The 27,933-nt window shown below is 46.0% G+C and overlaps 1 protein-coding gene across 4 annotated transcripts in view; it reads right to left on the bottom strand.

Annotated features, from left to right (window-relative positions):
- Positions 1–22,981, bottom strand: part of LOC120515362 (collagen alpha-6(VI) chain-like) — a 325,957-nt gene extending 302,976 nt beyond the window's left edge. For all 4 annotated transcript variants that reach the window (XM_039736240.1, XM_039736241.1, XM_039736242.1 and 1 more), the window contains exon 1: positions 22,840–22,981. The gene's annotated coding sequence lies outside the window, so the exon portion shown is untranslated. The remainder of the gene's footprint in view (positions 1–22,839) is intronic.
- Between the last annotated feature and the right edge of the window lie 4,952 nt (positions 22,982–27,933).

Genomic DNA, 27,933 nt, shown 5'->3' with positions numbered 1-27,933 from the left:
AGTACTGCGTTGCGTAAGGACAGGACGAAGTCTAGAAATGTTTCAGAGAGGGAAGAAGGCCATCAGAAGAACATTACTTATATGGGAAGACAAAGAGAGGGTTTGGTCTAGAATGACACCCAGGCTCTTAATCTGGGAAGAGACGCTTGTGTTGATGTTGTAAATTAAAATGGAAGAACGACGGTTAACCTTAGCGAGTGTAGATTTAGAACCAATGAGGAGCACCGCAGTTTTATTGCTATTTAAAAACTGGAGAAAAGTGAGTCATCTATGACTTTATATCTTGGAGACGTACCATCAGAGTATTTGGATGCCCTCTGGTCTTGCTGGAGGTTGTAGGGAAGGAGTGGATGAAGACAAAACCGATGCCATTATGAACAACGCTGCACATCCTCTCTCTGACACACCAACACAGAGGACTTTCAGCCAACAGAAGTGTATCAAGAAACCTAACTGGGGCTCCTTCATACCAACAGCAATACGTCTTTCTAGCGCCTCACTTGGCTAATGAGAAGCCAGTAGTCCAAGTCAGAAGTTTCTTTTAGGATTCTTGAGTGCTCTTGAAGGGTTTTTTTGTAACATTTCTTGTGCTTCTGTAAAGCTATTTGTCCCAAAGGGAAATTTAAAGTCCTAACTATCACCTTTGATATCTATTATACTGTACAATGACTTTCCTATCTAAGCAACATCCAAAAAGTGAAGATAAAATATTTCTAAAATCTCAAAAATGTACTCTAAAAAGGGGTGCCAACTCTGCCACAATCCCGTTAAATAACACGTAGTTCAACAAAGTAAATCAACACCCCATAAGACAAAACAAACCAAAGAAGCTTGTGCTCCTCACACGTCTAGCAATTAACATCACCAAGAGCTCGGTCTCCTTGAGCCGTCACCTTATCGTGGTGGAGGGGTTTGCGTGTCCTAAAGATCCTAGGAGCTCTGTTGTCCGGGGCTTTATGCCCCTGGTAGGGTCACCCAAGGCAAACTGGTCCTAGGCGAGGGATGAGACAAAGAGCGGTGCAACAAACCTCCAATAGCGAAAAAACTTTGGATGATGTTTTCCCTTGCCGAGACGCGGGTCACCAGGGCCCCCCTCTGGAGCCAGGCTTGGAGGTGGGGCTTGATGGTGAGCACCTGGTGGCCAGGACTGCACCCATGGGGCTCGGCCGGGCACAGCCCGAAGAGGTAACGTGGATCCTCCTTCTCATGGGCTCACCACCTATGGGAGGGGCCAAGGAGGTTGGGTGCAGTGGAGTTGGCTGAAGGCGGGGACCTTGGCGGTCTGATCCTCGGGTACAGAAACTGGCTCTTGGGATGTGGAATGTCACCTCTCTGAAGGGGAAGGAGCCTGAGCTAGTGCGCGAGGTCGAGAGCTTCCAGCTAGATATAGTCGGGCTCACCTCGATGCACAGCTTGGACTCTGGAACCAATCTCCTTGAGAGGCGCCAAGCAGGTGTGGGCATACTTCTTGCCCCCCGCCTTGGAGCCTGTGCATTGGGGTTTACCCCGGTGGGCGAGAGGGTGGCCTCCCTCCGCCTTGGGTGGGGAAGGGTCCTGACTGTTGTTTGTGCGTATCGCCGAACAGCAGTTTGGAGTATCCACCCTTTTGGAGTCTCTGGAGGGTTGCTAGAGGGCATACCTTCTGGGGATTCCCTCGTTTTGCTGGGAGACTTCAATGCTCACGTGGGCAATGACAGTGAGACCTGGAAGGGCGTGATTGGGAGGAATGGCCCCGATCTGAACCCGAGCGGTGTTTTGTTATTGGACTTCTGTGCTCGTCATGGATTGTCCATAACGAACACCATGTTCAAGCATAAGGGTGTTCATATGTGCACTTGGCACCAGGACACCCTAGGCCTCAGGTCGATGATCGACTTTGTGGTCGTGTCGCCGGACTTGCGGCCATATGTCTTGGACACTCGGGTGAAGAGAGGGGCGGAGCTGTCAACTGATCACCACCTGGTGGTGAGTTGGCTTCATGGTGGGGAAGATGCCGGTCAGACCTGGTAGGCCCAAGCGTGTTGTGAGGGTCTGCTGGGAACGGCTGGCAGAGTCCCCTGTCAGAAGTAGCTTCAACTCCCACCTCCGGCAGAACTTCAACCACGCCCCGAGGGAGGTGGGGACATTGAGTCGAATGGGCCATGTTCCGTGCCTCTATTGTTGAGGCGGCTGACGGAGCTGTGGCCGCAAGGTGGTCGGTGCCTGTCGTGGCGGCAATCCCGAACCCGTTGGTGGACACCGGCGTGAAGGATGCCGTCAAGCTGAAGAAGGAGTCCTATAGGACTTTTTTGTCCTGTGGGTCTCTGGAGGCAGCTGATAGGTACCGGCAGGCCAAGCGGAACGGCCGGTTGTTGCTGAGGCAAAACTTCGGGCATGGGAGGAGTTTGGAGAGGCCATGGAGAACGACTTCGGACGGCTTCGAGGAGATTCTGGTCCACCGTCCGGCGTCTCAGGAGGGGGAAGCAGTGCAGTGTCAACACCGTATATGGTGGGGATGGTGCGCTGCTGACCTCGACTTCGGGACGCTAGGGTCGGTGGGAGGAGTACTTCAAGACCTCCTCAATCCCACTAACATGCCTTCCAATGAGGAAGCAGAGCCTGGGGACTCTGAGGTGGGCTCTCCCATCTCTGGGACTGAAGTCACCGAGGTGGTCAAAAAACTCCTTGGTGGCAGGGCCCGGGGTGGATGAGATCGCCCGAGTTCCTTAAGGCTCTGGATGTTGTAGGACTGTCTTGGTTGACACGTCTCTGCAACATCGCATGGACATCGGGACAGTGCCTCTGGATTGGCAGACGGGGTGGTGGTCCCCTCTTTAAAAGGGGACCGGAGGGTGTGTTCCAACTATAGAGGAATCACACTCCTCAGCCTCCCTGGAAAAGTCTATTCGGGGTTCTGGAGAGGAGGGTCCGGATATGAACCTCGGATTCAGGAGGAACAGTGTGGTTTTCGTCCTGGTCGCGGAACAGTGGACCAGCTCTTCACCCTTAGCAGAGTCCTGGAGGGTGCATGGGAGTTTGCCCGACCGGTCTACATGTGTTTTGTGGACTTGGAAAAGGCATTCGACCGTGTCCCTCGGGAATCCTGTGGGGGTGCTCGGGAGTATGGGGACCCCTGATAAGAGCTGTTCGGTCTCTGTACAACCGTGTCAGAGCTTGGTCCGCATTGCGGCAGTAAGTCGAGCCCGTTTCCAGTGAGAGTTGGACTCCGCCAGGGCTGCCCTTTGTCACCGATTCTGTTCATAACTTTTATGGACAGAATTTCTAAGCGCAGCCAGGGTGTTGAAGGGGTCGGTTTGGTGGACTCAGGATTGGGTCACTGCTTTTGCAGATGATGTTGTCCTGTTTGCTTCATCAGGCCGTGATCTTCAGCTCTCTCTGGATCGGTTCGCAGCTGAGTGTGAAGCGGCTGGGATGAGAATCAGCACCTCCAAATCCGAGAGCATGGTCCTCAGCCGGAAAAGGGTGGAGTGCCCTCTCAGGGTTGGGGGAGAGATCCAGTATCTCGGGGTCTTGTTCACGAGTGAGGGAAGAATGGATTGTGAGATTGACAGGTGGATCGGTGCGGCATCCGCAGTGATGCGGGCTCTGCATCGGTCTGTCGTGGTGAAAAAGAGCTGAGCCGTAAGGCAAAGCTCTCAATTTACCAGTCGATCTACGCTCCTACCCTCACCTATGGTCATGAGCTATGGGTAGTGACCGAAAGAACGAGATCGCGAATACGAGCGGCTGAAATGAGTTTCCTCCGCAGGGTGTCTGGGCTTTCCCTTAAAGGTAGGGTGAGAAGCTCAGTCATCCAGGACGGGCTCAGAGTAGAGCATCGAGAGGAGTCAGATGAGGTGGCTCGGGCATCTGATCAGGATGCCTTCTGGATGCCTCCCTGGTGAGGTGTTCCGGGCACATCCAACGGGAGGAGGCCCGGGAAGACCCAGGACACGCTGGAGGGACTATGTCTCCGGCTGGCCTGGGAAGCCTTTGGGATTCTCCCGAAGAGCTGGAAGAAGTGGCCGGGAGAGGGAAGTCTTGGCCTCTCTGCTTAAGCTGCTGCCCCCACGACCCGACCTCGGATAAGCGGAAGAGGAAAGGATGAAGAGCTCGGTCTCAATGCAGCACTCAAGTGAAAAGATGCCCTCCATGTATAATCGGCCCACTCCCAGAAGGGGCAATGATGAGGATACCAACTTAGACGTCTTCTCCAGGCTTCAGCTCTGACCTCAGGAGGACACAGAAGCAGCGCCCCCTTCTGCCCAGCAGTGGTATTTGGCTTAAAAATAAGCATCTAAGACAGTGGGGCGGCTAAAAGTTCTGCACAGTATGCTATGATGAGGAAACCTGTGTGTGCCACTCTGTGCAATCACAAGAAACAACACTGAGAAATCTTTGTTTAAAAAAAAAAAATATTGCAAAATATACAAGGGAGGGATGAACAAAGGGAGAAAGACGACTAAAGCAGCCTTGGCTATCCAGGTGGGTCTGGTTTCACAGGTTCTGCTCTCAGGTTCACCCCTGCACCTGCATCTAAAAGCGCCATGCCAGTCTCCTGTAACCCCCATACCTCAGTTGTTCGATGACCTGCTCGTCCCTTAGCAGCAGTCAGGAACAGCTGGTGACCCCCAGATATTCCTGAATAAATGACCATGAAGATGACTGAAATGGGGTCCAGAGAGTGCGTGTTGGCAACACACACCCCTGTGCCACTATGTGACTTGTTTGCACTACGGCCCCTCATTTATAAATGAATATGAAAAAAGGTAGATGGAGGTCCAGCTGATCACCAAGCAGGAAGGAGTCCATCATGGCATTGTAGCCTCCATCTTGACTTGTATCGTGATGAATGGGACGTCCAGCCGCACGATGGTAACAATTTGTGCGTCTCGCTGCCCCGTTGTATAGCAGGTCATGTTTAATGTATATAATAAATTACGTTGTATAAAGAGCTCAGGCGCTGTGCTTCAAACATCCGGAGAAACTCGAGCAGGAATGCAGAGCTGCCCCTTCCCCTCTACCAGTGCATTTTAACAAAATGTAAATATTATTAATAAAAGGTAAAAGCATCCCCATAAGTATGAGAATGTGTGTGGGTGGCACAGCTGTTAGTGCAGCTGCCTCCAGGATCCACCGCCCAGAGTTTCGCTCCTGAGCTCAGGCACTGCTGGTGGCAAGCCAGCATGTCCCCCTGTCACTGTGTGTTTTGCTCCACCAACTGGTGACTCCAATTGGCTCTGTGACCCATGATGGGCTGGCACCTTGTTTGAACTTGCCCCAGGGCATGCTGGGATTGGGCTCTGGTCCCTAGCAACCCAGAAAGGAGATAAGCCCATTAGAGAATGTACTGTATGCATGTAAAAGTTGTTAAAGAAAACAAAAAAATAATATCTTAATATTCTGCAGTTTAATAAATGTGTGGAAATGACTGAGGGGTGGCACAGTGGTTAGTGCCACCCCGGGTTCAATTCCCATACCCAGTGACCGTCTATGTAATGTCTGCATGTTCTCCCGGGTCTTTTTTCAGTTTCTCTACCACAACACTAGATTTTCAAGTTAGGCATTCTGGTAACTTGAACTGGGCATGTGCCCTGTGCCAGGCTGCATTGCATTCAGGGCTGTCAGGATAGGCTCTGACTCTCTACAACACGATTCTGATAAAGCCCACTGGAAATTGAGACATGCGAATCTTGTTAAAAATGAGAGGAAGCACTTTATATTCAGATATCCTTATCCTACAGTATAATGACTACGTAGAAGGGCATAAGCTGGCACAGAAAGGAGACCGGGATTTGTATCTGAGGTGCTTCTGGCACGGAGTTTTTATGTTCATTTGTCTTGAACAAGATAGAGACCTGAAGCATAGGGAGCTCCAAAAAAGATTAAAAATAAAAATGGGCATAGAATATTCAGAGCAAAATTTACTTTTACAAGAAAATGTCACTTGTTGTTCCAGGCCACTCCTTTTCCCTTATTTCTGTAACAAGGAAATTCAGAGGGAAACAAATCCCAAAACACAAATTCCAGGAATGGTCCCAAGACAGATCACAGCGGTCAAACAGGAAAAAATAAATAAATAAACACCAGAGACCTCAATGTCAGCGCATTCAATGAACCGCAGGGGACTGGGGATTTTCCTCAGCCTTTACAGGGGGCCGAGGGCAGTCCCATGAGGGACCACCCATAATACAGAGAAAAAGATAGACATGTAAAAAAAAAAAACGACAAACAAATAAAGAAAATGAATAAAACAGACGTAAACGAGAAATTTGAACCCCAGCTGGGGTGAAACCCAACAGTAAGAAGTAAAAGCAGACAGAAAAATGTTTTACTCGAGTTTAGTAAATGGAGCATTACTACTTAACACTACAAAATGGTTAGGTTAGCACAGTTTTGGTGCCCCATGGTGGGCTGGCACCCTCTCCCAAGTGGTATCCTGCCTTGTGCCCAGGGCTGTCGGGTTAGGCTTTAACCCAGAAATGGATTTAACTGATTGGAGAGCGGATGCATGTTCACTTATGCAGCACCTCTCAGTAGGAGCCAGTTAAGGTGGTCTGAGCATGCAGTGATACCCCACCAAGCCCATGACACTCTGCAGGGATTCCACCTACGAACTGGCCTGGGAGCGTCTGGCCCAGTCTGCCCAGCCCAGCACCATAACTCATCAGAACAAGCAGATGAAAGTGTTGTAGTAAAGTGGACTCCAAATTCAAACCAGATGTGATGGTCAACATTCTCAGTCAAATTCGGGAGGGGATTGCTGGGGGCTTACCCGGGCAGCATTGGGCATGAGGCAGGAAGCAGCCCAGAGTTGGCCACCCCTCCACCACAGGGCCCATTCCTAATTGGATTTACTAGTTAACTGGTGTGAAGGTCAGCCGGGCAGTGAGGTGCTCTGCAAGGGTCTCTGAACCCACCATACCAGCCCGTGGATGGGATGCCAGAGATAAATCCTGGAACTGCTCTCAGTTATGGCCTTGATGAACTTGAAGGAGGCCACACTACAAAATAAAAGGACCTTGAAGGTTGGTCATAAAGTGGGAGCTTAGTCCTTTGGACTGGATGAAAGCAGGTGTAGGCCACCATTATGAGTGCCTGTCCCTTTAAAGTGACAGCTGCAAATGTCCAAAGGGCTTTCCAGCACCCCAGATTGCCTGTGCCTCAAACATCTGCTAGGGTCTCCAAGCTCACCTGACCAAGAAGAGAGGAGCAGGCAACGGCTAACCTGACAAGAAGGAGTGACCAGAGGCCTTCACCTTCTGTTTTATCCTCACTGGTGCCTTCAGTTTCTGCCAATAAACTCCTACAGTAGTTTGAGTTTTGGTGGGCATCATTCTGGAACACACCCAGGGTCACATCTTGAGGGACACAGGAGATAAATCTTAGGTGCTCAGATTTTTGACATCAGGGTGCGATGTCTGGGAGGGGGCAACTCTAAGCACTGTGCCACCACATCACACAACTTGTGTTTAAAGAGTTTATTAACATCGAAGCCCAAAAATCAGCTACCCCAGAGCTGAAGGAGTGCAGAGCCCGCCGGTGATTTACTTCATGCATTCCCGCTTCGGAGGCTTCACTGCATTGGCCTTTCTAATTTTGCTCTTCAGGCAGAGATCAGGAATGAGAGCCACATGTTATTCTAAGAAAGTCAAAGCGGTAGCAAGGAATTTCTGGGACGACAAATGAAATGAAGCAGATGAGGCAAACTCCCCAGCCAGAACTTCTACACCCAGCGCTTTTGTTTGAAGTCAAGCGGAGTTTGTTATCTGAAATCTGGACGGTCGACATTCAGACTGAAGGGGCGAAAATGGAAACTGAGAAGTCGTCCTTTAGGTAAATTAAAAAAAAAAAAAAATGTAACTGGCCAGTCGTGGACCGAAGGCTTCCTCAGAACTGCATAATAGGATCATCAGAGTTCGGGTTCAAGGGGTACGCGGTCCTCGATGGGACACCAGCCCAGAGCACACAGCCACACTCCTGATCGGACAATCGGAGAATGAACAGAGTGGCCACGCCCATTTGGACCTTGCTCTAGGCCACACCCCCATGGGTCTAATGAAGGGAACCTCAAAGTACATACAGTAGTGCTGCTGCCACAAGCCTGTCTGTCGGTCCTGGGTTCAAATCCTGGTTCAATCACGACCTGCGTCAAGTGGGCACACCTTCCTTGTCCTCATGGGATTTTGTCTTGGACATGCAATTTAAATTGAAACTGGCTGGAGTGCTGAATTACTAAGAGTGCCCTTGCACCTTTATATAGTGCCTTTCCATGCCAACGTCTATATAAAGTAAGAACACAGGGTGGTGCCAGTGCCCACATTGTGAAGAAGCAGATTTTGGCATGGAAAGGGACTTCCTCAAATTACAGCCTACTTTTTCCCCATATCTTCACACTGTGGGTACTGGCACCACCGTGTGTTCTTCCTTTATATAGTGCCTTTCCATGCCAGAGTCTGTCAGGTATGGTTGACTTCTTTCCATATTCCATGGCACCATTTGGTGTTCTGGCCCGGTCCTTGGTTCTGCTTTTTATGTTGTGCTTTTCCATTCCAAATACAGTCTAATTCTCTCCAAATTTCTGCACTGTGGGGGCCGACACTGTCCTGAGTTCTGCCTTATATAGTGCCTTTCCATTACAAAACTCCTTTCATATCAATCAATCAATCAATCATATAGTGCCTTACATCTATCCATTATAAAATGTCCTTCATCTCTGTTATATAGGGGGCGCTATCACCAACACTCTCAAGTCCTTCTTTCTCCACAGTGCTGAGAAACTGCCTGGTGGAGGTGACTGACTCTGCCCCTTCCAGAGCAGCGGCTATAAAGCCCCGAGACCCCCAGAAGGAGGAGCTGATTTTTGGCTTGAGTGAACCGCAGGTCCGCTAAACAGACTTGCACCTCAGCTAACCAGCCCGACACATTGATCATTTGTGCTGAGGGAATTTTCACTCCAAAGAGCGTGGATTTTGTGTTGGTTACCATTTGTGTCCTCAAACATTAAACAGGACGATCCCGGTTGGCAGCTCCAATTTTCTTGCTGGGTGATGCCGTCATTCCTGCACCGAGCCACACTATCATATTGAACTCATCTATCACTTAAACAGTGCCGTATACCTATTGATCAATAAAAATCTATCAAATACAGATATGCAGTCTTATCTATCACTCTTCTTTATAGTGCCTTTCATATCTGCTATATAGTGCCTCGCACCTATGAGTCCATCGCTCACTACGCCCCACTTACTCCCACGTTCATGTTCATGTGGTGCCAGGCAGGGCACCGGTCCATCATTGGGCATGAGCCCACTTGCACCCAGTACTGCCAGCATGGACTTGACCCACCCTGCAAACCTATGAATAAAACTTTGTAAAAAGTGTGTGGAGAAGAGTTAGAATTCTCTCCGATTGTGTGTATTTATGAGCCAACTGTATGGTGCCACAACTACTGAATGTCACACTCCAGTCATACTTCACATCAGCGGCTCCCCTGCCCTGTCCAGACATCACCGACTGCCTTTTGTGGTCCATCAACACCACCTGCATAGTGAAAAAGGCTCGGCGAAGGCTTTGGGATGAGGACAAAAACACTTGACGAGGGTATCGGGACCACATGCATCACGTTGGTGCTTTAGTAATCTCACTTGCCAGGATCACAAACTCCTCCACAGGACTAAAAAAAAAATAAAATCAAATCACTGGGGCTAACCTTCCACAGCTTTATACCATCTACCCCACCAAAATGTCAGAGGAGAGCCGAAACCGTCATCCCAGACAATGGACATCCACCTTGATCCCCCACCCCCCGTTTTCACCGTCGTCTTCTTGGGAGTGCAACCAGAGCCTCACCACTCACTCCACCCACTTCAGGGACAGCTTCTTCTCCCAGACCATAAGATCCATGAACTCCTAGCTGTTGTGGACTAAGAGCCCCAAAATGCATCATCCCAAAATCACTTCCAGGAAATGCCTACTAGAGGGGAAAATCAATCATCAAACCCCAGCTAGAGATAAGGGCAAAGACAGAGTCTTTATACATAAAAAGATTAATTCTTCACATAAAAAAAAATCTCATCCACAAGAGTGAAGTTCTGCAGTAGAACAAAAAGGCAAAAAGGAGTCGCCTGTAACACCAAAGGCAATCCAAAGCAAACAAGTCTCAATGGTCAAAGACGGAGCAACAAAGTCCAAAGAACGACAAAACGATACAAAGAGAGACATACAATCGAAATGAAACGCTGGGAACTGTGGGAGGCCCCTTCAAGTTATATACACTGTGTGCACAATTATTAGGCAAGTGAGTATTTTGACCATATCATCATTTTTAATGCGTATATTCCAACTCCAAGCTGTATTAACTTGAATGCTTATTGGATTTCAGCACGTCAGGTGATGTGTATTTGTGTAATGAGGGAGGGTGTGGCCTAAGGAGATCAACACCCTATATCAAGGTGTGCAGAATTATTAGGCAGCTAGTTTTCCTCAGGCAAAATGGGCCAAAAAAGAGATTTAACTGACTCTGAAAAGTCAAAAATTGTAAAAAGTCTTTCAGAGGGATGCAGCACTTTTGGAATTGCTAAGATATTGGTGTGTGATCACAGAACCATCAAACATTTTGTTGCAAATAGTCAACAGGGTCGCAAGAAACGTGTTGAGAACAAAAGACGCAAATTAGCTGCCAAAGATTTGAGAAGAATCAAACGTGAAGCTACCAGGAACCCATTATCCTCCAGTACTTTCATATTCCAGAGCTGCAACCTACCTGGAGTGCCCAGAGGTACAAGGTGTTCAGTGCTCAAAGACATGGCCAAGGTAAGGAGGGCTGAAACCCAACCACCACTGAACAAGAAACATAAGTTGAAATGTCAAAACTGGGCCAAGAAATATCTGAAGACAGATTTTTTTCAAAGGTTTTATGGACCGATGAGATGAGAGTGACTCTTGATGGACCAGATGGATGGACCTGTGGATCAGTAATGGGCACAGAGCTCCACTCCAACGTGGAGGTGGGGTACTGGTATGAGCTGGTATTTTTAAAGATGAGCTAGTTGGACCTTTTTGCATTGAAGATGAACTCAAAATCAACTCCCAAACCTACTGCCAGTTTTTCGAAGACACTTTCTTCAAACAGTGATACAGGAAAAAGACCAGGATTTTATGCAGGCCAATGCTCCATCACTTGCATCGAAGTTCTCCACTGCGTGGCCAGCCAGTAAAGGCCTTAAAGATGAAGGAATAATGACATGGCCCCCCTTCCTCATCTGACCTAAACCCTATCGAGAACTTGTGGGCACTTCTTAAACGCTAGATTTACGGGGGAGAAAAACAATCCACCTCTCTGAAGAGTGTCTGGGAGGCTGTAGTCACTGCTCCACAAAAAGCTGATCGTCCGTCAACAGATCAAGAAACTGACAGACTCCATGAATGGAAAGAAAGGCTTATGACTGTTATTGGAAAGAAGGGTGGCTAAATTGGTCATTGATTGATTAGATTTATTTTTTTTTAAATGTCAGAGATGTTTATTTGTAAATTTTGAGGTGTTTCTTTATTATTCTCACTATAACAGATGAAAACAAACAAGCGAGATGGGAACATGTTCATTTTTCCTTTAGTTGCATAATAAATCTGCACACTAATAGTTGCCTAATAATTGTGCACACATATGTATTCCCCTGATGATGTTCACACTCACATTTCCGTTGTGAAACTTTCAGGTTTATTAACATTTTGGATTGACTGATAGCACTGTGTTTGTTTCATATTAAAATTAATCCTCAAAAATACAACTTGCCTAATAATTCTGCACTCCCTGTACAGCAGTGGGCAGCTCCTGGTGGTGACTGACAGGTGACCTTGCCTCTTGGGAGACCACCCACAAAACACATCTATCTATCTATAACTAGATATGTCTATATATTTATCTATATACAGTAGAGTCTCGCTTATCCAACCTTCTGTATTATCCGACGTCCCACTGCAAAAAAACAAACAAAAAAAAAAAAAAACGCATCAATCGGCAACAAGAACTGCAAGTTGCGAGCATGAGTGTAGTCTATTTTAGTTGCCAAGTTCATTTTTTCAGTTCAATTTTTCTGTTTTTTTGTAAAACATGATTACAGTGGATTATGTGGCCAGCCCTCTCTGGCGCGTGTGTGTGTGTGTGTGTGTGTGTGTGTGTGTGCGCCTCTCTCTCTCTCTCTCTCTCTCCTGCTGCACAGGAAGAGACTGACAACGTGTGGAAATCAAACCGAAAGGGAAACTGGCTCGTTCGTATACCTTGTGTGCGTTCGTGAACCGAGGCAAAAGTTTGGTGAACTTTTTGGTCATAACCCGATTTGTACGTGTTCAGAGACATTCGTGAACTGAGATCCCACGGTATTAGGTTCGTAATGTGTAAAATTATAATAGTTTGACATTTAATAGACTTTTTCGTAACACCTCCCATTATCCGACATTTTCGCTTATCCGATGTTCTGCCGGCCTGTTTGTTGGATAAGCGAGACTCTACTGTATCTATGTGTAAAATCCAACATCTGTCTGTCTGCTTTTCTCGAGAGAATTACTTCACAGATTTAGATCGATTTTTTTCTATAATTTGCTTGAACTTTCTGGTTGATATTGCGACTTCTCTCATCACGCTAAGAAGCATAGTTCACTTGCGGTACTGAGGTATTCACATGAATCCAAGAGAGGCTGTGGGCTGAGGGGAAAGAGTGGGGTCCTCCTCACTCGCCAGACTCTGTTCGAGTCGCTCTACCTCTCGCCACATGTTGGAGCGCACCTTGCCTCTGCATAGCTGGCAGTTCCTGTTTGTTCAGCAGACGTTATCATCTACAGATTGTTAAGGAGGAACGTTTGACATTTTTGAGATAGATCAGAGCCCAGTGTGTTTTAGAGGGTAGCTGCTGATTAGCAGAGATATCACGGCCATGTGCTTTTCTCCCCACGCGGTGGGCGCTCTCCCGTCAGAGCTGAACACTATCAGATACAGTGGCGACGTTGGAGCGCACCAACTTTGCGCTTGGCCAGAGTTACATTTTTATATTTATTTTACAGTCTGTCCTGCTTCACTACTACGTGGGCGGAGCCGCGAGGGACAGCCAGTTTATTCATATGTGGATCAAAGGAGAGTGTAGGATCAAGAAGAACACTAACATTTTTAACCTGTGTGACTCAAACCACCTACAACTGAACACCAGCAAAACCAAGGAGCTGGTGGGGGATTTTAGGAGAACCAGGCCCCTCAAGGACCCTGTGATCATCAGAGGTGACTGTGCAGAGGGTACAGACCTATACAGTAAATACCTGGGAGTGCAGCTGGATGATAAACTGGACTGGACTGCCAACACTGATGGTCTGTATAAGAGAGGACAGAGCCGACTATACTTCATTAGAAGACTGGCGTCCTGCAACATCTGCAATAAGATGCTGCAGATGTTCTATCAGACAGTTGTGGTGAGCGCCCTCTTCTACGTGGTGGTGTGCTGGGGAGGCAGCATAAAGAAGAAGGACAAACTGGTGAGGAAGGCAGGCTCTGTTGTAGGCACCGAGCTGGACAGTTTGACATCCGTGGCAGAGCGACGGGCGCTGAGCAGACTCCTGTCAGTCATGAAGAATCCACTGCATCAACTGAACAGGATCATCTCCAGACAGAGGAGCAGCTTCAGAGACAGACAGACTGCTGTTACCATCCTGCTCCACTGACAGACTGAGGAGACCCCACACTATGCGACTCGGGGGGGTAAACGTTAACATTATGCAAAGTCATTGTCTGTTATACCTGCATTGTTATCACTCTCATTTAATATTGTTCTTTATCAGTAAGCTGCTGCTGGAGTATGGGAATTTCCCTTGGGATTAATGAAGTATCTATCTATCTATCAAGGGTGTTATAAAGCTGGGGATTTTTACTCAGGAATTCTCTTTTCTTTAATGTGCCTGGAGATGCAATAATTAAAGCCTCTGTTTTTTTTTTTCACTATTTAGTCTGCGAAGGTTTTCAGACAGCCAGTGTTTAAATGTCAGCCAAACAGGCAACCAGTCCAGGAGGAGGTCACGTTTGTGTAATCCCCGTGTGTAGATACATCTGTGTATCATCTGAGTAACTGTGAAACTGTAGATTGTGACATCTAATAATGGCACCGAGAGGAAGCATATAAATGTTAAAAAGCAGAGGGCCAAGAACTGGTCCCCGAGGGGCACCCTGGAACAAATACGATGGGTCAGACCAAAACCTACCGACAGCAACAAACTGTCAACAGTCCTTAAGATACGATTTAAGCCATGCAAGAGCTTTCCCAGCAATCGTTAACTCATTCTCAAGTCGAAACAAAAGGACATGTCACAATGGAAACAAGCAGCAGTGAGGTCTACAAAGATCATGCATGTTAAAAAGACCACGATGTGGTGCCATTAGGAGATTAATAGTCACCCTGATGAGTGCCGTCTCCGTACTGTGATTGGCCCTAAAAAGCAGACTGAAGTTCCTCAAACAGGTCATTAGAGGTGAGATGGTCTTTGAAATGGCCTGCAGCACCACATACTAGGATTTTGCTAAGAAAAGGAAAGTTTCAAATACAGTAGGTGTATAGTTTTTAAAATCCTTGAAGGAGGAGGAGGAGAAGAAGAAGCTTTGTTGGGCTGAATGGCCTGTTCTCGTCTAGAGTGTTCTAACAACAAGAACAATAAGAAGAAACAATAAATAAATACTTTGCATTTATATAGCGTTTTCCTCACTACTCAAAGTGCTCAGCAATTGCAGGTCAAGGGCCTAACAGAGCAGAGTCCCTATTGGCATTTACGGGATTCGAACCGACAGCCTTCTGATTGCCAGTGCAGATCCCTAGCCTCAGACCCTCAGAAGTAGAACAACAAGAAGAAGAGCAGCCTTAACGAAAAGTGGAGGCAATGGGGTGAAGAATACAGCCAGTTGGCCTGGCGGTCACAACAAGCTGATGGACTGCAGGACCATCCAACAATGGGAGACAAGATAAAGACCTGCTAGATAGGATCGGGGATGGACAGAGTTTTGACTGAACAAGTGGATCTTTTTGAAAATCAGAATAAATCACATCAACCCTGTTATTAAAAAAAGCAAAAATCTTTCTGACAAATGTCAAGAGAGGCATCCAATAGAAAATGGCTTAAGTTGTTTATCCACAGGAGCAAATGGCTTGTGGGTGTTATGTGGACCCCACAGAATGCTATTAGTACAGCAAGCAGTCTTAGCTCTCTGTGGTGCCCGCTTACAGAGGGCGGCACGCTCCTCAATGGCAGTCGCATGGGCAGCTAAACTTGTTTTCCTACTAAGGTGCTGAAGCCTTCACTCACAAACTTTCAAGTGACGCAGCTCAGGAGACAACCAAGGAGCAGAGGGCTTAAATGTGACACTACGAGTATAGAGAGGAGCAAGACGACCCACACGAGTTCAAAGTATAGAGCCATAGTGATGAACTAAGGTAGCAGGCGATAAAGAGACACCAGCCGGAGGAGGAGGAGGAGGAGGACACGGCTTCAACGTACTCGTAAGATAAATTTCCGTCTTCCTAATTACAAGGTGATTGTTGCCCACGCGGCTGACCAGGGATAATAAGCAATTCAAACAAAAACAGCCTTATGATCAGAGACAGATGAATGAATACCATACAAATTAGCAGGAGAAATACCAAAGGTACACACAAGGTCAAGTGTGTGCCCTCGGGCAGGAGTAGGAAAATGAAACATGCGGAGTAAAATCAAAGCACGGAAGTACGTTAAGAAAATCAGCCACATGTAAGGAATTTACAGAGTCTACAGGTCAGGTCAGGTCGGGTAGCATACACTGGTACAGCCGCACCCACCAAATGATGAAACAGCTTGGGATCCTGGTTGGCAACCCCCCATCCCAGGCAAACACGTGGTCCAGTCCCACCCATCTATCTGCCGCAGCCAGGTGTTAGGTGGGCATCCCCTTGGCCTGATCCAGCCACTCAGATCCTGTGAGCCGGATCACCCTCGGGTAATGGTGGCACATGGCCGTAGCGCCATAACTGACGCTCCCTCACAATGTAGGTCATGTGCCTCATTCGGGACTCCGTGAGCAATACAAAGTCAAACCATCAGCCTTCAAGGAACCTCTGAAGAGACACAGAACTGAAGGAGTCCAAGTCTTCATCTCGGGTCACTGGATAGCGGCCATGTCTCACAAACAGGGGGCACCAGGACTCTAAAGACTTGGAACTTCATCCTTTTGCAGATATCAGGACCACCACACACCCCTTTCCAGCGACCCCATGACACCTCCCATCTCCCAATCCATCTACTGACATCATAGGAAGAGCCACAGGAGACATGAACATCACAATCTACATGCAAGTTAAAAATCACCAAGCAGTACCACGGCAGGACACAACACAGAGAGGTGAGCAACTCAACGAGTTCTACCAAGAAGCCAGGGGACGGTTTTGGAGGACGATGAACAAGTAACCAGTATGCCAGACACATCGTGAGCAGAAACTGGCTCGATTGTAAACTTCAAAGAATACACAACTGCAACACCACCCTCACGGTCAGTAGTATGGGGCTTTACGAGAGACCATCAGCATGGTGGGACAGCCATATTTAGTCCAAAATTGTCACGTGGTTCTGTCAAGCACAAAACATCAAATATTACTCTCCACAACCAAGTCTGAAATAAAAGCCGATTTGCTATTGAGAGAGTGAACATTGAAAAGGGGAAATTTTTGCATTTTGCATATAATCTGGAAGATTCTGGTATTCGACGTTTTAATAAAACGGACTGCACGTACTCAAAATTCCCAACAGTAAACTGGAAGACGAGACCACCCGGCCCCCATTAGGTATTCTACCTAACAGCAACCTAACATCAATCACTCAGTCCTCATGGTATTCAGGGTTCTTGTGGAAGGACTTGATGACGGTCATGTAGACTTCTGACCTTTAATCCATCAATGGAGGACATCACGGTGCTTTGATCAGGTGGTGGTGGCACAGGTCGCCACCACAGAAAACCGGGCAAAGAAACAGAAGAGAGATTAGGGGTCAGTACGGGTAGTACCCAGAAGTCCGTCCGCTCTACAGGAGGGTAGTGACACCAGCTATGTCATATGGGTTGGAGACGGTGACACAGGAGACAGAGCTGGAGGTGGCAGAGTTAAAGATGCCAAGACGAGGATGGATAGGATTAGAAATGAGGACATTAGAGGGTCAACTCAGTTTCGAGAGAAAGTCAGAGAGGCGAGATGGCGTTGGTTTGGACTTGTGCAGAGGAGACATGCTGGGTAGACTGGGAGAAGGGTGCGAAGGATAGAGCTGCCAGGGAAGAGGAGGAGAGGAAGGCCTAAGAGAAAGTTTATGGATTTGGTAAGAAACGACATGAAGATGGGTGTGACAGAACAAGGTGACGAGGATAAGAAGATGTGGAGATAGATGATCAGCTGTGGTGACCCCTAACGGGAGTAGCCAAAAAAAAAAAAAAGAAGAAAAAACTCAAAGTTCATTTAAAGTTACTACAAAGTACTGTACTCTTGAAGATCGAGTGAGGAAAAAAGTGGTGCTTCACAGCAGGGGAACCAAAGTCTGCAAAAGAACCGTCCACGTGAAAGTGTCAGAAAAGACGTTCATCTATTTGGACCTGTCACAGGCTCCATGAATTGAAGATGGATTTGTGAAGTTCCGCCGGACTCTTGCTCCTTCAATCCCACAGGTGCCATTCAGCTTTTCTTGATCTGCAGGTATCCTGCCTACTACACCTTCAACACTTCTGTTTCGTCAACATATTAGCGACTGCTTCAAAGCCCAAAGAACCAACTTTGTAGACAAAGAGCCCTTCCCAGACTGAAAGGGCTCTTTATCAAGCGAAGGCTCCATGAGGAACCCCACAAAAAACAGTAGAGGTTTCTAATTTGCCCGCTCAAAAACACGCCGTCCTCATTCTTGCTCAACAAAAGTGCAGCTGTACTCTCAGAAAAAGGAAAATAAAACGGCAGACAGTTCTGAGCCTCTTCCTTCTGTTTCTTCATGGCTGAGCTCTATCGCATAATCAGAGTTTAAAATTATTTCCTGTGTATTTTTCTTATCGTGTGCTCACACACCATACCAGGCCATGCGACCGACAGCCCCTGAAGCCAAGCGCTAGTTGAGGGTTGTGAATTAGTGACCACATGTTGGGGGCCGATGGTGTGGGCCCTTTCCAAAAATAATCTACAGTTTCGATTGGATGAAAATGACCACGCGGTGTAATCAGGTCAGACGTCAGTTTTCCGTACACGTGACGATACATTTGCATGCTTGACCGACATGTAAAGTGCGTCTCTTAAGATGTGCTCGGCTGACAGACGGGAGTTTCCGAGACGGCGATTTCACATGGACGACCTACAAAGTCAGACAATTCAGAGGAAACCAAGCTACCACAATTCTTGGAGTTGTGACAACACTCATCTTTAACCCCCATCATTGTGCAAAAAAAAAAAGTATAACCCAGTCTACAGTAGTAGAAATTAAATTTTATGGGGTCGTACCACAAGGTGGACCACCTGCTGGCTCAATTACAAAAACAGCCAAAAGGCCAAAGAAAGAAAGAGAGAAAGATACAGAGAGAGAGAGAGAGAGAGAGAGAGAGAGAGAGAGAGAGAGAGAGAAACAAAGAAAGAAAAATACAAAGAGAGAGAGAGAGAAAGGAAAATACAAAAAGAGAGAAAGAAAGATACGAAAAGAGAGAGAGTAAAAGAGAAAGAATACAAAAAGAGATAGAGGAGAAGAAATAAAGAAAGAAAGAGAAAGAAAGAAAGAGCCAAGCACCAGGTTTTCATGTGACTGGAAGTCCAGCTCCATAATAGCAAACCCCAGTCTCTCCCTCCTCACTGTCTCCTTAACACTTGAACCCGTGTCCCTACTGCCTCTTGCCTCAGTTAAGGTCTTATTATGGGGTTACTGCTTCCCCACTACTTTAGGGTTTTTCACCCAAGAGGGACAACCCTATGGGACTACGAATACAGGGCTGTGAAAAAGTATTTGCCCCCTTCCTAATCTCTTCTGCTTTTGCATATTTTCAGTAATGAATGGCCTCATTTTCGTGGTTGCACCCATAGCAATTTTTAATGCATAAAAAATAAATCTTTTAACTACTTTTTTTTTTTTTTGCTGACAAAGAAAACAAAATCATAATTGACCTCGCATTTCTCCCAAATATCTCACTAGAAATTCACAAGAACGTGCAGACATCACAACTGGGAACTCTGCAAAACCCAATAGCATGCAAACGCAAACCACATGACACCCTACTTATCAAAAACGATCAGCTTCCAATGTTTGTGCAGACCCCGCCCTACCATTATGACAGAAACAAATCATAATAAAAGTTCTTTATATTTATATATATATTTATTGTTTGTACTGTATTGTATATAAATGAAAAAGGACGGAGGAGAAAAATCAGACATCCAACATGGCTAAAAATGAATGTTATTTTTTTAACCTAAATCCTAAAAGACCTGGAAAGCACATCATGGAGTCAGCACTTGAAGACATTGTCTGGGTTGAGAGGCAACGATTTTCATGTTTAGCCAAAATTATTCTGAGGGAGGAGGTAGAAACAATGAAATAATATCAAGATTTAGGCTCGACCCCACAGTTAAAAATTACAGGTGCCAAAAGTGTTTTTTCAGAGCAATGCCATGAAAACGTTCCCAAAAAAGGCATCCACATGAATGTTCCAGAAAGAGCCTTCATTCCTTTAGATCTGTAACAGGCTCCGAAAGTAACCATGAAGAGAGAACAACTGTTTTGTCCTTTCTTTATAAAATTACTGGGTGGCTCCGCCCCCTGCTCGTTTCACTAGCCAATCCCCTGCGGCGGCTGAGCCACTCAAATGACGTCAGGGCGCCCCTCCGTTAGAGAAAGCGATTTAACTTAAAGAGTTGGTACATAGAGGAGTATTGGGGCGCAGGAGGAAGACGGTTTGGTGCTTAGTTATTACAGACAGGAAATCAGTTACTTGAGTATTTCACTAAAACTGTCTATTTTAAATACCAATGAATAACTAATAAAACATAGTAAAAAGTGAATAAAAATAATAAAAAGTAAATTAAAAAATTACATTAACGCCTCGTGAAAAACAAATGTTATAAATTACTTTATCCTCTAACTTGCATTCTATAAATGCTCCTTTTTCGCATTTCTGTTCGCGTATTGTTCGGGATAATTTTCCCTTTCTCGTTTTCTCTTTGTTCTTGATTTTTATTATACGAAGCTCTTTTGTGTTCATTTTCTTTTTTTTTTTTGCCGCTCTCTTTCTATCGCAATCTAAAAATTCGACGTTCATGAACAGATCATTTGCTTTTCTGCTTTGCCATTATAACCGACTGCCGTTGAAGGGCGAGTTAGCGGCACTGAGAGTGGCACGTGGTGGGACGGAGAGAGGACGTGCGCCACAGGAGTGATGATTGGACGAGCGGCGTGGAGGGGCGGGGTCAAGGACACAAGAAAAACTTTAATATAACAGAGATTTTCATTTTTAGTCGTTCTGGTGTGTGTTCGGACAACGTGTGCCTATCGATTATTTAGTGTCTTTCTTATAAAGCTTTTATTTTTTGCATCTGCCAAATGCCTCTCTCTCAGTCTAGTTATCTCTTTACTTAAAGAGCTTCTGTAAAAAGCCAAAATTTCCCCCTGAGAACAAATAAAGATCTCTCCATCTCGAATATGGTACCTTTCGCATCTATGTATCCATTATATAGTTAGTCAGTCTTATTCTAACCAGCTTATTCCTGAAGAGGGGGTCTGCTGGAGCCAATCCCAGCTAGCACTGAGTGTAAGGCAGGAACAAACCCTGGACTGGGCGCCAGTGCATCACAGGGTAAACACACACGCGGGCCAACTTAGTGTCTCCGATTCACCAAACCTGCATGTATTTGGACTATGGGAGGAAACCCACACAGACACAGGGAGAACATGCAAACTCCACATGGGGACTACCAGAGACGCAAACCCTGGTCACCTTACTGCAAGGCAGTCCTCTATTATATAGTGCCTTTCTTATATCTAACTTTTTTTGCTTCTGCCTGTTCAACAGTACCGGTCTATATAGTGACTTTCAGACATATTTAACAGCTTTTGCATCTATCTCTTAGATAAATGAATAGAAAGGTACTGTCTATCCATTATATAGTGCCTATAGAGCACATCAATCAATTACAGGGTGCCATGATTATCTACCTTATATTGCCTCTCTCTTTGTCCCTTCTATAGTACCTTTTATTTCTCTCCAACAGCTTTTGCCTCTTAGATAGAAAGGCACTATATAAATGACAGATACAAAAACTGTTAGAGATGGAAGGCACTATATAATAGACAAAAAGGCGCAAAGAGGCAAATGCAAACATTTTTAGATCTGAATTAAAGTCGCTATATAAAAGATAGAGGCACCACTGAATAGGTGGATGCAAAAAAATGACAGATATGGAAGAAAAGCACTATGACAGATCAATGAATGTGAAAGGCGCTATAAGATAGACAGCGCCTTTCACATCTCTCTATTTGTGAAATACAAACGATTTCCCAAAATTAAAAAGGACTCTTGCTGCATACAATCACACGGCTAAATTCAGGTCTCCATCACCCCCGAGTATTCTGCCATGGATTCTGACTTGTCACAAATATTAGGAATCTCATCAAAGTCCAAAGAACCAACTTCATATGCAAAGATACCAGAACCCCCCAACTTACCAAAGGCTCTTTGTCATGTAATGGTGCAACGAGGACCACATAAGCCAATCAGGAACCATCTACTTTTAAGAGTGGAAATAATAATCTGAATTGGAATATTAATACACAAATATTGACTCTTAAAAGGGAAGGATCCTTCGTAAACTCCGACTGTTTAAAGTGGTCGGAGACCTCCTGTGGTCCGTTTATCGCCGTCTGATCAAGTCGCATGTCCCTCATCTCTTTCAGATTCCATGTCTGGTTCGGTGGTCTGACAAGCCAACATTCAAAAGCACCAGCAGATGACCGGACCTGCAGCTGTAGCCATCGGGACAGACGTAAGAGATGCGGTAGTGCGAGTCCACAGAAAACTGGAAATCGGCACCCCGGATGATAGGCGCCCACCTATTCACCATACAGGACTTCGCTTCTGTAAAATCAGGGAAGGACCCTCACAAACCCCAGCAGAATTTCCTCTCTCCGTCTTTTTAAATAAGAGATATCGGAGATTAAAATCGACTCAAACCGCGACGTTTTTTACACATTCAACTCGTTTTAAACGCATAACGGGCTCAGTCAGGGCGGTGAGGAACCGCAGATGGACGCCCACCCTGGAGGCACCGGGGCGCAAGGCAGGATCCTACCCCGGCAGATGTCATTGCACACTCCTCACAGTCACTCGAAGGCATTCTGGACATGCCAGTCACACTAAGATCTCGGATGAAAACAGGAGCCCCCGATGATGCAGACGCCAGCAGAACAAGCAAAACTCCATACAGCGCGTGCAGTGCGAGCGCCGCATCAAATGAGCCACCGCGCAGGGTGCCCAAAACTCACTTTGGTGGGTAAATGTCACCCACAGAGATCCGTCCAGGAAGTTCACTGATAAAAACGACCTGTGTCGCTATTTGTGTAACGTACGGACGTCTAATCAATAATGCATTTCATCAAGCAGTACAGTGCAATAAAATGTACAGAAATACACAAACACAAAGAATAAAGCCCCCTGCACACCCGAACTGGATTACACTGGTTTGTAAAAGTTCTGGCTTCTTTTCCTTGCTACCCGTGCAAGATAACTTAAATATTTTTAAGAAAGCCGCCCCCGGTGGCACCAGGTGCTGCAATTGCCTTAAGGCAAATTCGGAAACTTACCTGCCGAGACACGATGCTGTCCTGTTCCGGCCACAGCGCCCACCTGTGTGCCGACTCCGGCGGCCCTATAAACTCAATTTGCGAGGCGAGTCGGCGAGGGGCTGAGTGGCTAATGAGGACGCAGACTCGCACGTGCCGGGGCTCTGAGCGTCCTTCTCCCGCCCTCCCTTCCTTCGGTCGCCTTTTCTGGCTCCTTTGACTCCTCCCCTAATTAAACACTTGTATTTCGGGTCCTCTGCAAAAGTAAATGAAATGTATGAATATCAATCGGAACAAATTATCAAAAGATCGGGTTATAACTGCGCAGCCTGAAAGTACAGCAATGAAGTCGGCGCTCCTTTCAATTAACTTTTAAGGGTTCACACTAAGAACGGGGCACATTTAACGGCGCCATCTTATAAATGAATTACACGTCCAGTACGCCAACGACGGCAATTGAGTTTAGTTACGAAACTGCGCCCGGACTTGGACACGAACTGCCTTTATACTCACATATTTAAAGCACTCCTCAATTACGCTGCTAGTTTCAGAATATGGGGTCCATTTCTACTCGTTTCAACAAAATGTGAGGTAATGATCGTCAAATTCAAAGTAAAAAGTTTGAATATCAAATCAGCTCAACTGCGGTGGGGTGTCTGGAGCTGCTTCGCTGTGCGGAGAAAATCACGTTCGGAGTTTATCACGGAAAGGCGCTATATACATTACACGTGCTATTTATTACATAAACGGCAAAGGCACCGGGACTAAAATGAACTGTTCTAGCGCTGAGGGACCCCGTCCGTGCGCTTTAAGGGCGCTTTTACCACAAGGAGAATTAACGTAAGGGCACTTTGGACGGGCACAATGATACAACCCCAAAGGGCTCACTGTCTATCTTTTATTCTTTCTTTCTTTAATTCTTTCATACAGTACTTTCACAGTGGACACAATTATGGACAATTTTCTTCCTTTATTTCTTAAAGTGCCTTTCATGTAATATCTTACACACTGGACACTGTTATAGAGCCATTATTTATTTATTACACATGAAAACTTTCGTAATGGACATGATTATAGAGAAACAAACCCCGGGCAGGGCGCCAGCCCACCGCAGGGCACACAAACACCCACACACCAAGCACACATTAGGGACAATTTACAATCGCCAATGCACCTAACCTGCATGTCTTTGGACTGTGGGAGGAAACCGGCGCAGACACGGAGAGAACATGCAAACTCCACGGAGGGAGGATTATTTATTTAACTGTTTCATATTGCATGCTGACATAATTATGGAACACTTTCTTTCTTTCTTTCTTTTTACAAAATGATCACAAATACGGATTCTTTTGCACAAAGGTGGTGTGTTCATGAAGCAACTTGAAGATAATGAGTTGATTTTTTTAATTTGAAATATGAATTAGTTTTAGTTTTTTTTGTTTGAGTTGTGATTTTCTTTGTTTTCTTAACTTATGACATTGTAAATGATTTGTTGTCTATTGATTAATAAAGTTTAATTCAAAACTCTTTCTTTCTTTCTTTCTTATAGTACCTTTTATATGATGTATTTCATAATGGAACTGTTATAGAGCTCTTTATTTATTTATTTATTTATTTAAGTGATTGATTGATTGATTGATTTAATTCTTAAATATAGTAACTTTCATAGTGGATTCCATCACAGAGAATGTTCTTTCTTTCTTTCTTTCTTTCTTTCTTTCTTTCTTTCTTTCATATGACATCATTCACACTTAATGCTATTATAAAGCTATTTATTTATTTATTTATTTATGTATTTATTATGTATATATTATGTAATATATTATTCATATGCACCTTTCATAATGGACACAATTACAGAGAGCATTCTTTCTTTCTTTCTTTCTCTTTTTCTTTATTATAGTGCCTTTCATATGGTATATTTCATAATAGAGCTGTTATAGTGCTCTTTATTTATTTATTTAATTAATTAATTAATTGGTTGATTTATTTCTTTCATATAGTACCTTTCATAGTGGATCCCATTACAGAGAATGTTCTTTCTTTCTTTCTTTCTTTCTTTCTTTCTTTCTTTCTTTCATATAGTGCCTTTCATATAACATCATTCACACTGACTACTATAGAGATAGCTATTTATTTATGTATTTATTTATTTATCTATTTATTATGTATATATTATGTATATGTATATATATTATTCATACAGCACCTTTCATAATGGACACAATTACAGGTAATGGTGCCACATGGCCTAGTGCTGTAACTGATGCTCCCTCACAATGCAGGTCTCATTCAGGACTCCGTGAGCAACACAAAGTCACACCAGCAGCACCCAATGATTCCCTAAAGTGACACACATGAAGGAGTCCAGTCTTCATCTCAGGTCACTGGATAGCGTCCATGTCTCACAAACACTGAGCACCAGGACTCTAAAGACTTGGACCTTCGTCCTTTTGCAGAGATATCGGGAGCGCCACACACCCCTCTACAGCGATCTCATGACCCCCCATGCTCACCCAATCCATCTACTGACTTCATAGGAAGAGTCACCAAGTCATGAATGTCACTGCCGGGGTCAGTAAAGCTCTCGATGACAAGGTTGACACTCTCTCTGCAGACAGACACACTGCTGTGCCCAAGAGGTCATTAAAGGCCTGGATGTTGGTTTTCATCAGGACATAAATCAGACAAATTTACAAATAGCCAACAGCTTTAAAATTTACTTCAAACTTTTTGTATTGTTCAACTACTTGTTTGTTCCCGATGAGCTGGCGAGCCGATGAGTAACGAGTGCCATTTCATATTCCAAGGAAGAGGGCCAGGCGCTGATATTGGGACACTCTGTCATTCCTGGACCCTTCAAATTAACTCAATCAGAGCAAAAACGCTGCTGTTTATTTAATATAAAGTGGATATATGGAAACATTCTGTGCGTATTTACACTCCAGAATGACTTTAAAAGTTCATCGTAACACCGGAAACTGCAGCCCTCTGCTTTTTTTTGAACCTGTTTGACTAGTCAGTCAGGAGCCCACCCAGGACGGGACCCTAGTCTATCATGATGTGCCCTCTTGAGGCTGTGGGTTATCTAAACCTGCGGGCTCTGCTGTTGGAATACTGGAGTACTCTAGTACTGTGGGCAGAGGATAAGTTATCTAAATTAAAAACAATGGAGCAGCGGTGTTTGGGCATTATGGGACAGTGAGGCACTGCCCACCAGATGCTGAGAAAATAAAAAAAATAATAAGCTGTCCTCAGCAACTTGACCTCTCGGTGACATTTTTGAAATGAAAATTCTGACGAGGCCACCCAGACCTGCAAAAGAGAGCGAGAGAGAGAGACAGACAGACAGACAGGCTGTCAGAAGGGGCGGGGCCTGGTTGAGGCAGACACAAAGTAGGGGTGGGGCCTGGTAGAGGCAGATGCTGTATGTAGGGGTGGGGCCTCATAGAGGCAAACTATGTCAGAAGGGGTGGGGCATGGAAGAGGCAGATGCTGTCAGAATGGGTGAGGCCTGATAGAGGCAGATGCTGTCAGAAGGGGCGGGGCCTAGTAGAAACAGAGGCTGTCAGAAGGGGCAGAGCCTGTGAGAGGCAGATGCTGTCAAAAGGGGTGGGGCCTAGTAGAGGCAGACACTGTCAGAAGGGGTGGGTCCTAGTAGAAACAGAGGCTGTCAGAAAGGGCAGAGCCTGGTAGAGACAGACACTGTCAGAATGGGTGGTGCCTGGAATAGGCAGACACAAAGTAGGGGTTGGGCCTGGTAGAGGCAGACTCTGTGAAAAGGGGTGTGGCCTGGTAGAGGCAGGTGCTGTCAGAAGGGGCAGAGCCTGTGAGAGGCAGACACTATCAGAAGGGGCGGGTCCTAGTAGAAACAGAGGCTGTCAGAAAGGGCAGAGCCTGGTAGAGACAGACACTGTCAGAATGGGTGGTGCCTGAAAGAGGCAGACACAAAGTAGGGGTTGGGCCTGATAAAGGCAGATGCTGTCAGAAGGGGCAGTTTCCTGATAGAGGCAGACACAAGGGGTGGGGCCTGGTTGAGGCAGACTCTGTCAAAAGGGGTGTGGCCTGGTAGAGGCAGATGCTGTCAGAAGGGGTGTGGCCTGGTAGAGGCAGACACTGTCAGAAGGGGCGGGTCCTAGTAGAAACAGAGGCTGTCAGAATGGGCAGAGCCTGGTAGAGACAGACACTGTCAGAATGGGTGGTGCCTGGAAGAGGCAGACACAAGATAGGGGTTGGGCCTGGTAAAGGCAGATGCTGTCAGAAGGGGTGGGGCCTGATAAAGGCAGATGCTGTCAGAAGGGGCAGGGCCTGATTGAGGCAGACTCTGTCAAAAGGGGTGTGGCCTGGTAGAGGCTGGTGCTGTCAGAAAGGGCAGAGCCTGTGAGAGAGGCAGGCGCTGTCAGAATGGGTGGGGCCTGGTAGAGGCAGATGATATCAGAAGGGGAGGAGCCCATCAGAGCAAACAGCCACAAAAGGAGCCAAGCTAAGGGAGTGTACAGTATGTGTTAGAGACAGGCAGAGGCAGACAGTTAAACGTTTAAAGAGCAGCACTTATCCTCTGCTTAAATCCCTGGGCCTGATTACGTGGTCACCAGCAAGTCTTCATTAGGATTCTGGCTTGGTTCATCTCTTGGAGCTGGTCAGTTGCCTCTGACCAGAAGTGAGTGGACTGAAGCAGAGCAGGCTGAAGACACAGGAGAGAAAAGATCATTGGGACCACCATGTCTGTCATGTCTGGGGCCATATGTCACCAGAGCAGGAACGGCAGTACAGTAGTGGAATAGGAAAAAAAACATTTGCAAATGGTGGAGGACATTATCATCCCGGGGTGTCACTAGTTTAGCACTTATTTAGAGCTTAGCCCCCATGTTGGCACTAGTCCTACAAGTATGGGCCTCAAATTCATAAAATTGCTCTGGGGCACTCGATGTACAATGGCTGACCCCCAAAGGTCATGCGACAAGACAGATTCCCCTCTGGGATTAGCAGAGTACTGTAAATCAAAGCTAAAATCAAATCAAAAAAGTCTGTTATATTGAAAAGCTGATGGGGATCCCCTGTGGAGTTTCATGCAAGTCACCCATGCATGTCAGAATGCATAATGAGAAGGAGGCA

The sequence above is a fragment of the Polypterus senegalus genome, chromosome 15 (genome assembly GCF_016835505.1).
Source record: "Polypterus senegalus isolate Bchr_013 chromosome 15, ASM1683550v1, whole genome shotgun sequence".
In the NCBI taxonomy this organism is placed as follows: domain Eukaryota; kingdom Metazoa; phylum Chordata; class Cladistia; order Polypteriformes; family Polypteridae; genus Polypterus; species Polypterus senegalus.
The sequence above is the reverse complement of the archived record's forward strand: the minus strand, read 5'-3'. Positions and strand labels throughout refer to the sequence as shown.